General features: G+C 41.8%; 1 long non-coding RNA gene across 1 annotated transcript; it reads left to right on the top strand.

Annotated features, from left to right (window-relative positions):
• Positions 1 to 9,840: 9,840 nt before the first annotated feature.
• Positions 9,841 to 12,285, top strand: LOC137201531 (uncharacterized). The gene is made up of 2 exons (XR_010932216.1): positions 9,841 to 9,934; positions 12,028 to 12,285. It is a non-coding gene; the product is annotated as an uncharacterized lncRNA (long non-coding RNA).
• Positions 12,286 to 12,761: the final 476 nt, after the last annotated feature.

The raw sequence follows: 12,761 nt of genomic DNA, 5'->3' as shown, positions 1-12,761 counted from the left end.
TCATACATTGGTTGCAGCTTGGATTCAAATTTCTTCAGATACAGACTTGTTTCCAACACCCTCTTGGTGTTTTACAGAGACCTCACCTGTGTTAGTCTGGGTTCTCCAGAGAAACAGAACCAATAAGATATATAGAGATGTAGTGTTGAAATACCTTTCTAGGCCCAAAATGGAGCAGCTCCTGCCTGGAATGCCGCATCAGCAAACCAAAACCTAGATCACTTTTGTGTCCCTCTAGATGCTTTGCTTGACCAGAAATGCAATCTATGCAGTCAGTCAATCCCCAAACGCCAAGTCAACTTTGGGCCTTCTCACCCCAAACAAGGGTTACTCTGGGGCCCCAACCAATCAGGTGTGTTCTATTTGTCTTTCCCTTGTTCTTTATTCTTTATCCTGTGAAAGCTTCCTGCCTTTTGCCTCATTTTGCTGTTCTCCAAAAGGAGATTATCTGCTTTGTGAGGTGTTAAATACAGTTTGTATCACCTAAACTGTCTTCTTCAATCCTAACAATAAGAAGAGATCTGTTATGGAGGATTAACTATGGAGGCCAAGAAGTCCCATGACCTGCCATCTGTGAGCTGGAGGCTCCAGGCCAAGTCTGAAGACCTGAGAACCAGGAGTCTGATGTCTGAGGGCAGGAGAGGATCCCAGCTCAAGTGAAAAAAGCACATCCCTCCTTCCTCTCTCTGCCATCCTGTTCTATCTGGCCCCTCAGCAGGTTGGGGGATGCCATTCACCTTGGGGAGGGCCAGCTCCTTTAATCAGCCTGCCAGCTCAGATTCAGATCTCTTCAGGAGACATCCTCACAGACACACCCAAAATCATGTTTTACCAGCTATCTGGGCATCCCTTAGCCCAGTCAGGTAAACACATAAAACTAACCATCATACCACCCAAGTCACATCTTGGAGAGAACCTCCCATTCTGAGAAGTTCCTCCTATTAAAACATGTCAGGTTTGATGCTGTAACCACTACTGTCCAGGGATGGTAAAATTCTAAAGCTCCAACAAAACCAAACAGCTGGCATCTGCACATCAAGGTAGGAGATGTTGAAGCTTTGTCTGGCTCTGATTCTGTAAATATTCAGAAATATTCTGTAAATATTCAAAAATACTGCAGACTTTTAGGTGCAGACTCACCCCAGGCTCCTTTGCAATCAACTAAGAGCCCTCAGATAACCCTCTTCAAGGAACTCAGAGATGCTGACAGCAGAGAGAAAGCCTGGATGATCCATCAGTATATGTGAAGCAGCACACCTAGATTCTAAAAATGCTTCAAGATACAGCCTCGGATGTAGAGTGGGGGCTAGGTCTGCATTCAAGCTTCGCAGGCCTGCCATGATGCCTGCCGAGTTGTAAGATCTCGATGACCAGGAACTGAATGCCATGAGCATAATAATTCACTTGTTATAAAATCACTAGCAAAAGTGGTACATGACTACCCTATTCAGGAAGAAACTGTAAAAATGATTTAAGAGGTCATGTTATAGATAGGGATGGTGTTTAAAATCAGATGCCAGGACATGTCCAAGCCAAACATTTCAGATATTGGAACAAATATCAAAGTTGTACTTTTGGTAGCTTTAATTTGAAAGATTGCCCATAAAAAAAAAAAACACCATAACTCAAGGATACTTTTGATTTATTTTATATTAGTCTAGAGAAAATTTGTGGATATTTAGGAAATAATACGCATAGATGAAAGACAGATCTTTATTTAGTCTAAATGTACTGCTGAGAGTACTCAGGAGGCAGCCAAGGGACCTGGGCCCAGGACTGGGAAAGGTGATGCCAGCTTATGTGGAGATGCTCAGTGGGGCAGGGTGGCCAGTACACTGGCACTGATCTGTCTGACATTTCTGGATCCAAGCCATTTCAAACAAATAGGATTTTACTGCCTCAAATAAAAATGAAAGATGAGACATTGAGACTCCCTGGGGAATTAAAACTCTTTAAAAGACAAACCCTGGTTGGGGGGGGCGACCTTTAAGATGGCAGAGGAGTAAGACGTGGAGATCACCTTCCTCCCCACAAATACATCATAAATACATCTACACGTGGAACAACTCCTACAGAACACCTACTGAACGCTGGCAGAAGACCTCAGACTTCCCAAAAGGCAAGAAACTTCCCACGTTCCTGGGTAGGGCAAAAGAAAAAATTAAAAACAGAGACAAAAGAATAGGGGCAGGACCTGCACCCCTGGGAGGAGCTGTGAAGGAGGAAAAGTTTCCACACACTAGGAAGCCCCTTCACTAGCAGAGACGTTGGGGGGAAGCTCGGGGTGGGGGTGGGGGCGGCAGGGAAGCTTCAGAGCCACAAAAGAGAGCGTAGCAACAGGAGTGCAGAGGGCAAAGCGGAGAGATTTCCGCACAGAGGATCGCTGCCGACCAGCACTCACCAGCCTGAGAGGCTTGTCTGCTCAGTCCCCGGGGTGGGTGGGCGCTGAGAGCTGAGGCTCCAGCTTCAGAGTTCAGATCCCAAGGAGAGCACTGCGGTTGGCTGCGTGAACACAACCTGAAGGGGGCTAGTGCACCACAGCTAAACAGGAGGGAGTCCAGGAAAAAGTCTGGACCTGCCTAAGAGGCAAGAGACTGTTGTTTCAGGGTGAGTGAGGAGAAGGGATTCAGAGCACTGCGTAAACGAGCTCGAGAGATGGGCATGAGCTGCAGCTATCAGCGCAGACACCAGAGACGGGCATGAAATGCTAAGGCTGCTGCTCCAGCCACCAAGAAGGTTGTGTGCGAGCACAGGTCACTATCCACACCTCCCCTCCTGGGAGCCTGTGCAGCCCGCCACTTCCAGAGTCCCGTGATCCAGGGACAACTTCCCCGGGAGAACACATGGCGTGCCTCAGGCTGGTGCAATGTCATGCTGGGCTCTGCCGCCACAGGCTCACCACACGTTCCGTACCCCTCCCTTCCCCCGGCCTGAGAGAGCCAGAGCCCCCTAATCAGCTGCGACTTTAACCCTGTGCTGTCTGAGCAAAGAACAGACGCCCTCAGGTGACCTACATGCAGAGGCAGGGCCAAACCCAAAGCTGAACCCCAGGAGCTGTGCGAACAAAGAAGAGAAAGGGAAATCTCTCCCAGCAGCCTCAGGAGCAGCAGATTAAATCCGCACAATCAACTTGATGTACCCTGCATCTCTGGAAAACCTGAATAGACAACAAATCATCCCAAAATTGAGGCCATGGACTTTGGGAGCAACTGTAGACTTGGGGTTTACTTTCTACATCTAATTTGTTTCTGGTTTTATGTTTATCTTAGTTTAGTATTTAGAGTTTATTATCATTGGTAGATTTGTTTATTGATTTTGTTGCTCTCTTCCTTTTTTATATATATAAATTTTTTTTTCCTTTTTCTCTTTTTGTGAGTGTGTATGTGTATGCTTCTTTGTATGATTTTGTCTGTATAGCTTTGCTTTTACCATTTGTCCTAGAGTTCTGTCTTGTTTGTTTGTTTTAGTATAGTTTTTAGTCCTTGTTATCATTGGTGGATTTGCTTTTTGATTTGGTTGCTCTCCTCTTTCTTTCTTTTTTTTTCTTTATCTTTTTAAATTACTTTTTAATTTTTTAATAATTTTTTATTTTAATAACTTAATTTTATTCTTTCTTTCTTTTTTTCTCCCTTTTCTTCTGAGCTATGTGGCTGACAGGGTCTCGGTTCTCTGGCTGGGTGTCAGGCCTGTGCCACTTAGGTGGGAGAGCCAAGTTCATGATATTGGTCCACAAGAGACCTCCCATCTGCATGTAATATTAAATGGTGAAAGCTCTCCCAGAGATCTCTATCTCAACACTAAGACCCAGCTCCATTCAATGACCAGCAACCTACAGTGCTGGACACCCTATAACAAACAACTAGCAAGACAGGAACACAACCACCCCCTTTAACAGAGAGGCTGCCTAAAAGCATAATAAGACCACAGACACCACAAAACACACCACCGAACACAGTCCTGCCCACCAGAAAGACAAGATCCAGACACATCCACCAGAACACAGGCACCAGTCTCATCCACCAGGAAGCCTACACAACCCATTGAACAAACCTTAGCCACTGGGGGCAGAAACCAAAAACAATGGGAACTATGAACCTGCAGCCTGAGAAAAGGAGACCCCAAACACTGTAAGTTAAGCAAAATGAGAAACAGAGAAACACAAAGCAGATGAAGAAGCAAGGTAAAAACCCACCAGACCAAACAAATGAAGAGGAAATAGGCAGTCTACTTGAAAAAGAATTCAGAGTAATGATACTAAAGATGGTCCAAAATCTTGGAAATAGAATGGAGAAAATACAAGAAACATGTAACAAGGACCTAGAAGAACTAAAGAGCAAACAAATAATGATGAACAACACAATAAATGAAATTAAAAATACTCTAGAAGGAATCGATAGCCAAATAACTGAGGGAGAAGAACGGATAAGTGACCTGGAAGATAAAATAGTGGAAATAACTACTGCAGAGCAGAATAAAGAAAAAACAATGAAAAGAACTGAGGACAGTCTCAGAGACCCCTGGGACAACATTAAAAGCACCAACATTCGAATTATAGGGGTCCCAGAAGAAGAAGAGAAAAAGAAAGGGACTGAGAAAATATTTGAAGAGATTATAGTTGAAAACTTCCCTAACATGGGAAAGGAAATAGTCAATCAAGTCCAGGAAGTGCAGAGTCCCATACAGGATAAATCCAAGGAGAAACATGCCAAGACACATATTAATCAAACTATCAAAAATTAAACACAAAGAAAAAATATTAAAAGCAGCAAGGGAAAAACAAAAAATAACCTACAAGGGAACTCCCATAAGGTTAACAGCTGATCTTTCAGCAGAAACCCTGCAAGCCAGAAGGGAGTGGCAGGACATATTTAAAGTGATGAAAGGGAAAAATCTACAACCAAGATTACTGTACCAAGCAAGGATCTCATTCATATTCGAAGGAGAAATTAAAACCTTTACAGACAAGCAAAAGATAAGAAAATTCAGCACCACCAAACCAGCTTTACAACAAATGCTAAAGGAACTTCTCTAGGCAGGAAACACAAGAGAAGGAAAAGGCCTACAATAACAAAACAATTCAGAAAGTGGTAATAGGAACATACATATCAATATTTACCTTAAATGTAAATGGATTAAACGCTCCAACCAAAAGACACAGGCTGGCTGAATGGATACAAAAACAAGACCCATATATATGCTGTCTACAAGAGACCCACTTCAGACCTAGAGACACATACAGACTGAAAGTGAGGGGATGGAAAAAGATATTCCATGCAAATGGAAACCAAAAGAAAGCTGGAGTAGCAATTCTCATATCAGACAAAATAGACTTTAAAATAAAAACTATTACAAGAGACAAAGAAAGACACTACAAAATGATCAAGGGATCAATCCAAGAAGAAGATATAACAATTGTAAATATTTATGCACCCAACATAGGAGCATCTCAATACATAAGGCAAATGCTAACATCCATAAAAGGGGAAATCTACAGTAACACAATCATAGTAGGGGACTTTAATACCCTACTTTCACCAATGGACAGATCGTCCAAAATGAAAATAAATAAGGAAACACAAGCTTTAAATGATACATTAAACAAGATGGACTTAATTGATATTATAGGACATTCCATCCCAAAACAACAGAATACACTTTCCTCTCAAGTGCTCATGGAACATTCTCTAGGATAGATCATATCTTGGGTCACAAATCAAGCCTTGGTAAATTTAAGAAGATTGAAATTGTATCAAGTAGCTTTTCTTACCACAATGCTATGAGACTAGATATCAGTTACAGGAAAGAATCTGTAAAAAATATAAACGCATGGAGGCTAAGCAATACACTACTAAATAACCAAGAGATCACTGAAGAAATCAAAGAGGAAATTGAAAAATACCAAGAAACAAATGGCAAAGAAAACACAACAACTCAAAACCTATGGGATACAGCAAAGGCAGTTCTAAGAGGGAAGTTTATAGCAATACAATCCTACCTCAAGAAACAAGAAACATCTCAAATAAACAATCTAACCTTGCACCTCAAGCAATTAGAGAAAAAGAACAAAAAAAATGCAAAGCAGAAGGAAAGAAATCATAAAAATCAGATCAGAAATAAATGAAAAAGAAATGAAGGAAAAGATAGCAAAGATCAATAAAACTAAAAGCTGGTTCTTTGAGAAGATAAACAAAATTGATAAACCATTAGCCAACTCATGAAGAAAAAGAAGGGAGAAGGCTCTAATCAATAGAATTAGAAATGAAAAAGAAGTAACAACTGACACTGCAGAAATACAAAGGATCATAAGAGATTACTACAAGCAACTCTATGCCAATAAAATGGACAACCTGGAAGAAGTGGACAAATTCTTAGAAAAGCACAACCTTCCAAGACTGAACAAGGAAGAAATAGAAAATGTAAACAGGCCAATCACAAGCACTGAAATTGAGACTGTGATTAAAAATCTTCCAACAAAAAAAAAGCCGAGGACCAGGTGGCTTTCCAGGTGAATTCTATCAAACATTTAGATAGCTAACACCTATCCTTCTCAAACTCTTCCAAAATATAGCAGAGGGAGGAACATTCCCAAACTCATTCTACAAGGCCACCATCACCCTGATACCAAAACCAGACAAAGATGTCACAAAGAAAGAAAACTACAGGCCAATATCACTGATGTACATAGATGCAAAAATTCTCAACAAAATGCTAGCAAACAGAATCCAACAGCACATTAATAGGATCATACACCATGATCAAGTGGGGTTTATTCCAAGAATGTAAGAATTCTTCAATATACGCAAATCACTCAATGTGATAAATCATATTAACAAATTGAAGGATAAAATCCATATATGATCATCTCAATAGATGCAGAGAAAGCTTTTGACAAAATTCAACACCCATTTATGATAAAAACCCTACAGAAAGTAGGCAAAGAGGGAACTTACCTCAACATAATAAAGGCCATATATGACAAACCCATAGCCAACATCATTCTCAAGGGTGAAAAACTGAAACCATTTCCTCTAAGATCAGGAACAAGACAAGGTTGTCAACTATCACCACTATTATTCAACATAATTTTGGAAGTTTTAGACACAGCATTAAGAGAAGAAACAGAAATAAAAGAATCCAAATCAGAAAAGAAGAAGTAAAGCTGTCACTGTTTGCAGATGACATGATACTATACATAGAGAATCCTAAAGATGCTACCAGAAATCTACTAGAGCTAATCAATGAATTTGGTAAAGTAGCAGGATACAAAATTAATGCACAGAAATCTCTTTCATTCCTATACACTAATGATGAAAAATCTGAAAGTGAAATCAAGAAAACACTCCCATTTACCATTGCAACAAAAAGAATAAAATACCGAGGAATAAATCCACCTAGGGAGACAAAAGACCTGTATGCAGAAAACTATAAGACACTGATGAAAGAAATTAAAGATGATACAAACAGATGGAGAGATATACCATGTTCTTGTATTGGAAGAGTCAACATTGTGAAAATGACTCTACTACCCAAAGCAATCTACAGATTCAATGCAATCCCTATCAAACTACCACTGGCATTTTTCACAGTACTAGAACAAAATATTTCACATTTTGTATGGAAAAACAAAAGATACTGAATAGCCAAAGCAATCTTGAGAAAGAAAACTAAAGCTGGAAGAATCAGGCTCCCTGACTTCAGACTATACTACAAAGTCACAGTAATCAAGACAGTATGGTACTGGCCCAAACACAGAAATATAGCTCAATGAAGCAAGATAGAAAGCCCAGAGATGAACCCACGCATGTATGGTCACCTTATTTTTTTTATTTTATTTTATTTTATTTTATTTTTTTTTGGTCACCTTATTTTTGATAAAGGAGGCAAGAATATACAATGGAAAAAGAGAGCCTCTTCAATAAGTGGTGCTGGGAAAACTGGACAGCTACATGTAAAAGAAGGAAATTAGAACACTCCCTAACACCATACACAAAAATAAACTCAAAATGGATTAAATACCTAAATGTAAGGCCTAACACTATAAAACTCTTAGAGGAAAACATAGGCAGAACACTCTATGACGTAAATAACAGCAAGATCCTTTTCAACCCACCTCCTACAGAAATGGATATAAAAACAAAAATAAACAAGTGGGACCTAATGAAACTTAATAGCTTTTGCATAGCAAAGGAAAATATAAACAAGATGAAAAAACAACCCTTAGATGGGAGAAAATATTTGCAAATGAAGCAACTGACAAAGGATTAATCTCAAAATTTAGAAGCAGCTCATGCAGCTCAGTATCAAAAAAACAAAAAACCCAATCCAAAAATGGGCAGAAAACCTAAATAGACATTTCTGCAAAGAAGATATAAAGATTGCCAACAAACACATGAAAGGGTGCTCAACAACATTAATCATTAGAGAAATGCAAATCAAAACTACAATGAGGTATCACCTCACACGAGTCAGAATGGCCATCATCAAAAAATCTACAAACAATAAGTGCTGGAGGGGGTGTGGAGAAAAGGGAACCTTCTTGCACTGTTGGTGGGAATGTAAATTGATACAGCCACTATGGAGAACAGTATGCAGGTTCCTAAAAAATCTAAAAATAGAACTACCATACGACCCAGCAATCCCACTACTGGACATATACCCTGAGAAAACCATAATTCTAAACGAGTCATGTACCACAATGTTCATTGCAGCTCTATTTACAATAGTCAGGACATGGAAGCAACCTAAGTCTCCATCGACAGATGAATGGATAAAGAAGATGTGGCACATATATACACTGGAATATTACTCAGCTGTAAAAATAAACAAAATTGAGTTATTTGTAGTGAGGTGGATGGACCTAGATACTGTCATACAGAGTGAAGTAAGTCTGAAAGAGAAAAACAAATACCATACGCTAACACATATATATGGAATCTTAAAAAAAATATGGTTCTGTAGAACCTAGGGGCAGGATAGGTATAAAGACGCAGACGTAGAGAATGGACTTGAGGACACGGGGAGCGGGAAGGGTAAGCTGGGATGAAGTGAGAGAGTGGCATGGACATATATACACTACTGAATGTAAAATAGACAGCTAGTGGGAAGCAGCTGCATAGCACAGGGAGATAAGCTCGGTGCTTTGTGACCACCTAGAGGGGTGGGATAGGGAGGGTGGGAGGGAGACGCAAGAGGGAAGAGATATGGGGATATATGTGTATGTATACCTGATTCACTTTGCTATACAGCAGAAACTAACACACCATTGTAAAGCAATTATACTCCAATAAAGATGTTAAAAAAAAAAAAGGAAAAAAGAAATTCACCCAAGATCACACACACACCCACACACTCAAAAAAGACAAACACTGGACATTTATATTATTGAATAGCTAAACTGTATTAATCTCCCACCCAGTTTGACTTATTTTTCTCAATCTCTACAAAACTCTTTGCATTTGTCACTAAAATACATTTCCCAATAAATTTACTGGACTAAATCTTGGTACCATGATGCTATAATATATCATATACAAACAAAACTGGGAAATATTAGGAGATGCTTTTCTCTTTTTGTGTAAATGGTAAAAGCTCAACCTTCTACAGCACTACATTTCATTTGTAAATGTCCAAATGATACCTCTTCTGTGTCAGAAACTCTATTACACCACAAACTTCTCTGTAACTGCATCTCACGCTGGCACAGAACATTGTGTTGTTCTTACTTGGAGGATGTCAAGTTCAATTTATTTTTATGAAGAGAAATTGCTCATGGGAAAGTCAGAGGTTTTAAGGGAAATGGAATCATGACGCACATGAGTTATACATTTAGAATGCCATGAATGTTCTCTGGGACTCTTTGACAAATGTTCATGTCATCAGGATGTCAACCGCTCCAGCTGCTTTCCTGGATTCTTACAGAATTCCCAGAGCCAGAGTAAGTCCCATCTTTGTTTTCTAACTCTTCCCACTTCAGATGCTGGCTTCCAATAAGAAGCCTTCTTTGGCTGAGGCTATAATGTTATTAGAAATAAATTTAATGAGAACATCTTTGTATCTAACCTACCAAGCACATTATATGGAATTTAATTCATTTTCTGCATGAATTTTAGGACTCTCTTTATGAATTAAGTGGCTGAAAAATGTAGGGGTGAAGACAGCTCACAGTGGGCTGGGTGTGTATTTTGCCTCCTGAATGAAATTCAAAGCAGTGACCCCTGTTTTAAAAGTCCAGGTTCTATTCTCTGTCTCGCTTGCTGTCAGCCCTCCCCTACCCTCCCTGGGTGATACCCAGACTGCCTGGGGCGTCCTCACCCTCAGGTCTTTCTTCTGTTTACCACGTCCACAGTGCCCCCATGAATTCCAGGGAGCCCATCCTTCTCCTGCCAGCCAATCAGCCCACACCTCAGCCTTGCTCTTCTTAAACGCGTCAAACGTTTGACTATTAGGTTTAGAAACACAGAGCTTCCTCATTTCTTAGACCACCTTTCTATCAAATACAAATTGAAAAAAGAGATTTTTCTTTATGATATTTTTCCAATAAAAACAGAAAATGGGTTTGGCAATGGTTACTGTCTAGGTGGTAAGTGACTGAAGAGTGATTTCATTTTAGAAACATTAGCAGCTTTCTTATTTTAGTAAATAAGGCACTTGCAGGGAAAATGTGTAAAGTAGGGCAAGATACATGATAAAATTTATATCTTTATTTAAAGTCCAGGAAAGGAATCAAAATGAAAAGCAAAGCAGTGTTTGGGGTTAAGCTATTTGTACTGTTTACCTCAAAAGGAAGTCAAGTGCGACTGCATCCTCTAAATCTGACTTTTCCAACAAATCTTGTGTTCTGTAGTTGGCGGTGCAGGCTGTGCATGCACCACTAGGTGACACCATTGCCCACAGCACACTCCTTACCCCTGCAGGATTTGCCTTCCTGAGGGGCAAAGAAAAATCCCAGTTACACACACTCCCCCACCCCTACACTCACCCCCAACCCAGTGTCCTGCGCTCAGCGTTAAAGATCACAAATGCCTCCTTGCCTTCTATTGTGTGCTGCCTATATCAGAGGCTGTTAGCAGAGCTCAGAACCCTCCACAGTCTCGCCCAGGGCCTGGAAGGTGAGGAAAAGACAGGACCCCCCCTTATGCTAATGTGCATTAAGGCATCCCGCCTGCCAGCTGGATCAACCAGAATCCCAAAGAGAGGATCAGATTCAAGAGAGACCCTGGAAGGTTTTTCCAGAGAGAAGCAGGGCAGGTGGCTGTGCCAGGTTTGGGAAGGGTGGGAGCCGCATGAGGGACTCATTAGCAGAAGGAGAGAAGGCCTGGGAAGGAGAGCCTCAGGGTCCAGGCCTGAGACGGAGTGGCCGGAGGCTGCTGTGTCCGCAGATGCCAGCAGGCCATGGGGGCATGGACCACTGTCCCCATCTGTCAGGTGACACGCAGGCTACAGCATCTAAAGCAAAGAGTCCAGGCCTGATCCTCTACCTAACCGTGAGCTCTATGCCTCATCCCCGTGGCATTTGTTTTTTGTAAAGTAGGGATACCACCCCGGAGTGAATGGGATTCCAGGCCCTGAGCAACGGGAGGGCAGGAGCGAGCCCCTGGGAGGAGCTCTTATCCAGGAGAAGGTGAGTGAGGGGCAGACACTGCCCACCTGCTTCAGCCACAGGTGTAGGCAGGAGGCGTACACCCCGATTACTTCCTCGATGGGTGCACTGCTGTGAGAGTTTCATCAGTCTTCAGGCAAATGTTAGCAACGGCAGCTTTTGAGAGCACCTCGGCAGCTGCTCAAACATATGAAGGGCTGTCCTGACTCCTGAATCCAGTGGGTTTGTAATGGGGAAGAACAAATCTGACTCCATATTGGATCCATCTCTTTTACTTTAACTTTTGTGTTCTATTGCTTTTGCTACAGGTTAATCACTAAAGGAAGGTTGCCTACAGTTTAAAGTGCACATAATGGCTCATCTCCAGGAACACTGCCTCCCAGGCCTGAGAGTTAAGCTAAAACACCTTTGTTTATTTTAACTCACAGGAAACATCCTGACCAGGCCCACCTGTGAATGGCTGCAAGAAAGAAGAAATTAACACATCCTATCCGGAGGCTGGCAGAAACCAGGAAATATTTGCAACAACTTATAGCCTTTTAAAGTTTACCTCCTCACCTCCCCCTGTTTGTTCTATAAAAGAAACCAGCACACAAACCCAGGTGAGATGGTTCTTTGGGACACAAGTCCACCATCTTCTTGGCCTCCCAGCTTTCCAAATAAAGTCATTATTCGTTGCCCTAGCACCTCATCTGTCCATCTATTGGCCTGTCATGCTGTGAGCAGCACAAGCTTGGACTCCGTAACAGGGTTAGTCATTCCTGAGAGGCACTCCAACACCTGAGGGTTGAAGGAGCAAGAGAAGGTGCTGGTGCAGCCAAGAGCCCCTCCAGGTCAGTTCTGGGACCCACAACCCGAGCACCCCAAGGGTGGCAGGGACTGGCAGGGTTGGGGGGGGTGGCTTGTCAACTTTCCCAGCACAGAGCTGGGAACATTTGAGACAAGCCACCCTACACCAGGACAATCCCCCTTTCAGACTGGGAAACAAGAGGGTTCTGTGAGGGACTTTCAACACGTTCCCCTGCAGGGGCGCCAAACACGTTCTGCTTTTGGCAACCCCTGTAAGGAAAAGCCAACTGCATCCTTCAGTGGAACTTACAGATTTCAGGCACTTGCTCCCACCTTCCCAGTCCCCAAGGCAGGCATGTGCTCCGAAGACCGA

The sequence above is a fragment of the Pseudorca crassidens genome, chromosome 1, assembly GCF_039906515.1.
Source record: "Pseudorca crassidens isolate mPseCra1 chromosome 1, mPseCra1.hap1, whole genome shotgun sequence".
Taxonomy (NCBI): domain Eukaryota; kingdom Metazoa; phylum Chordata; class Mammalia; order Artiodactyla; family Delphinidae; genus Pseudorca; species Pseudorca crassidens.
This window is presented reverse-complemented; position numbering and strand designations above follow the sequence as displayed.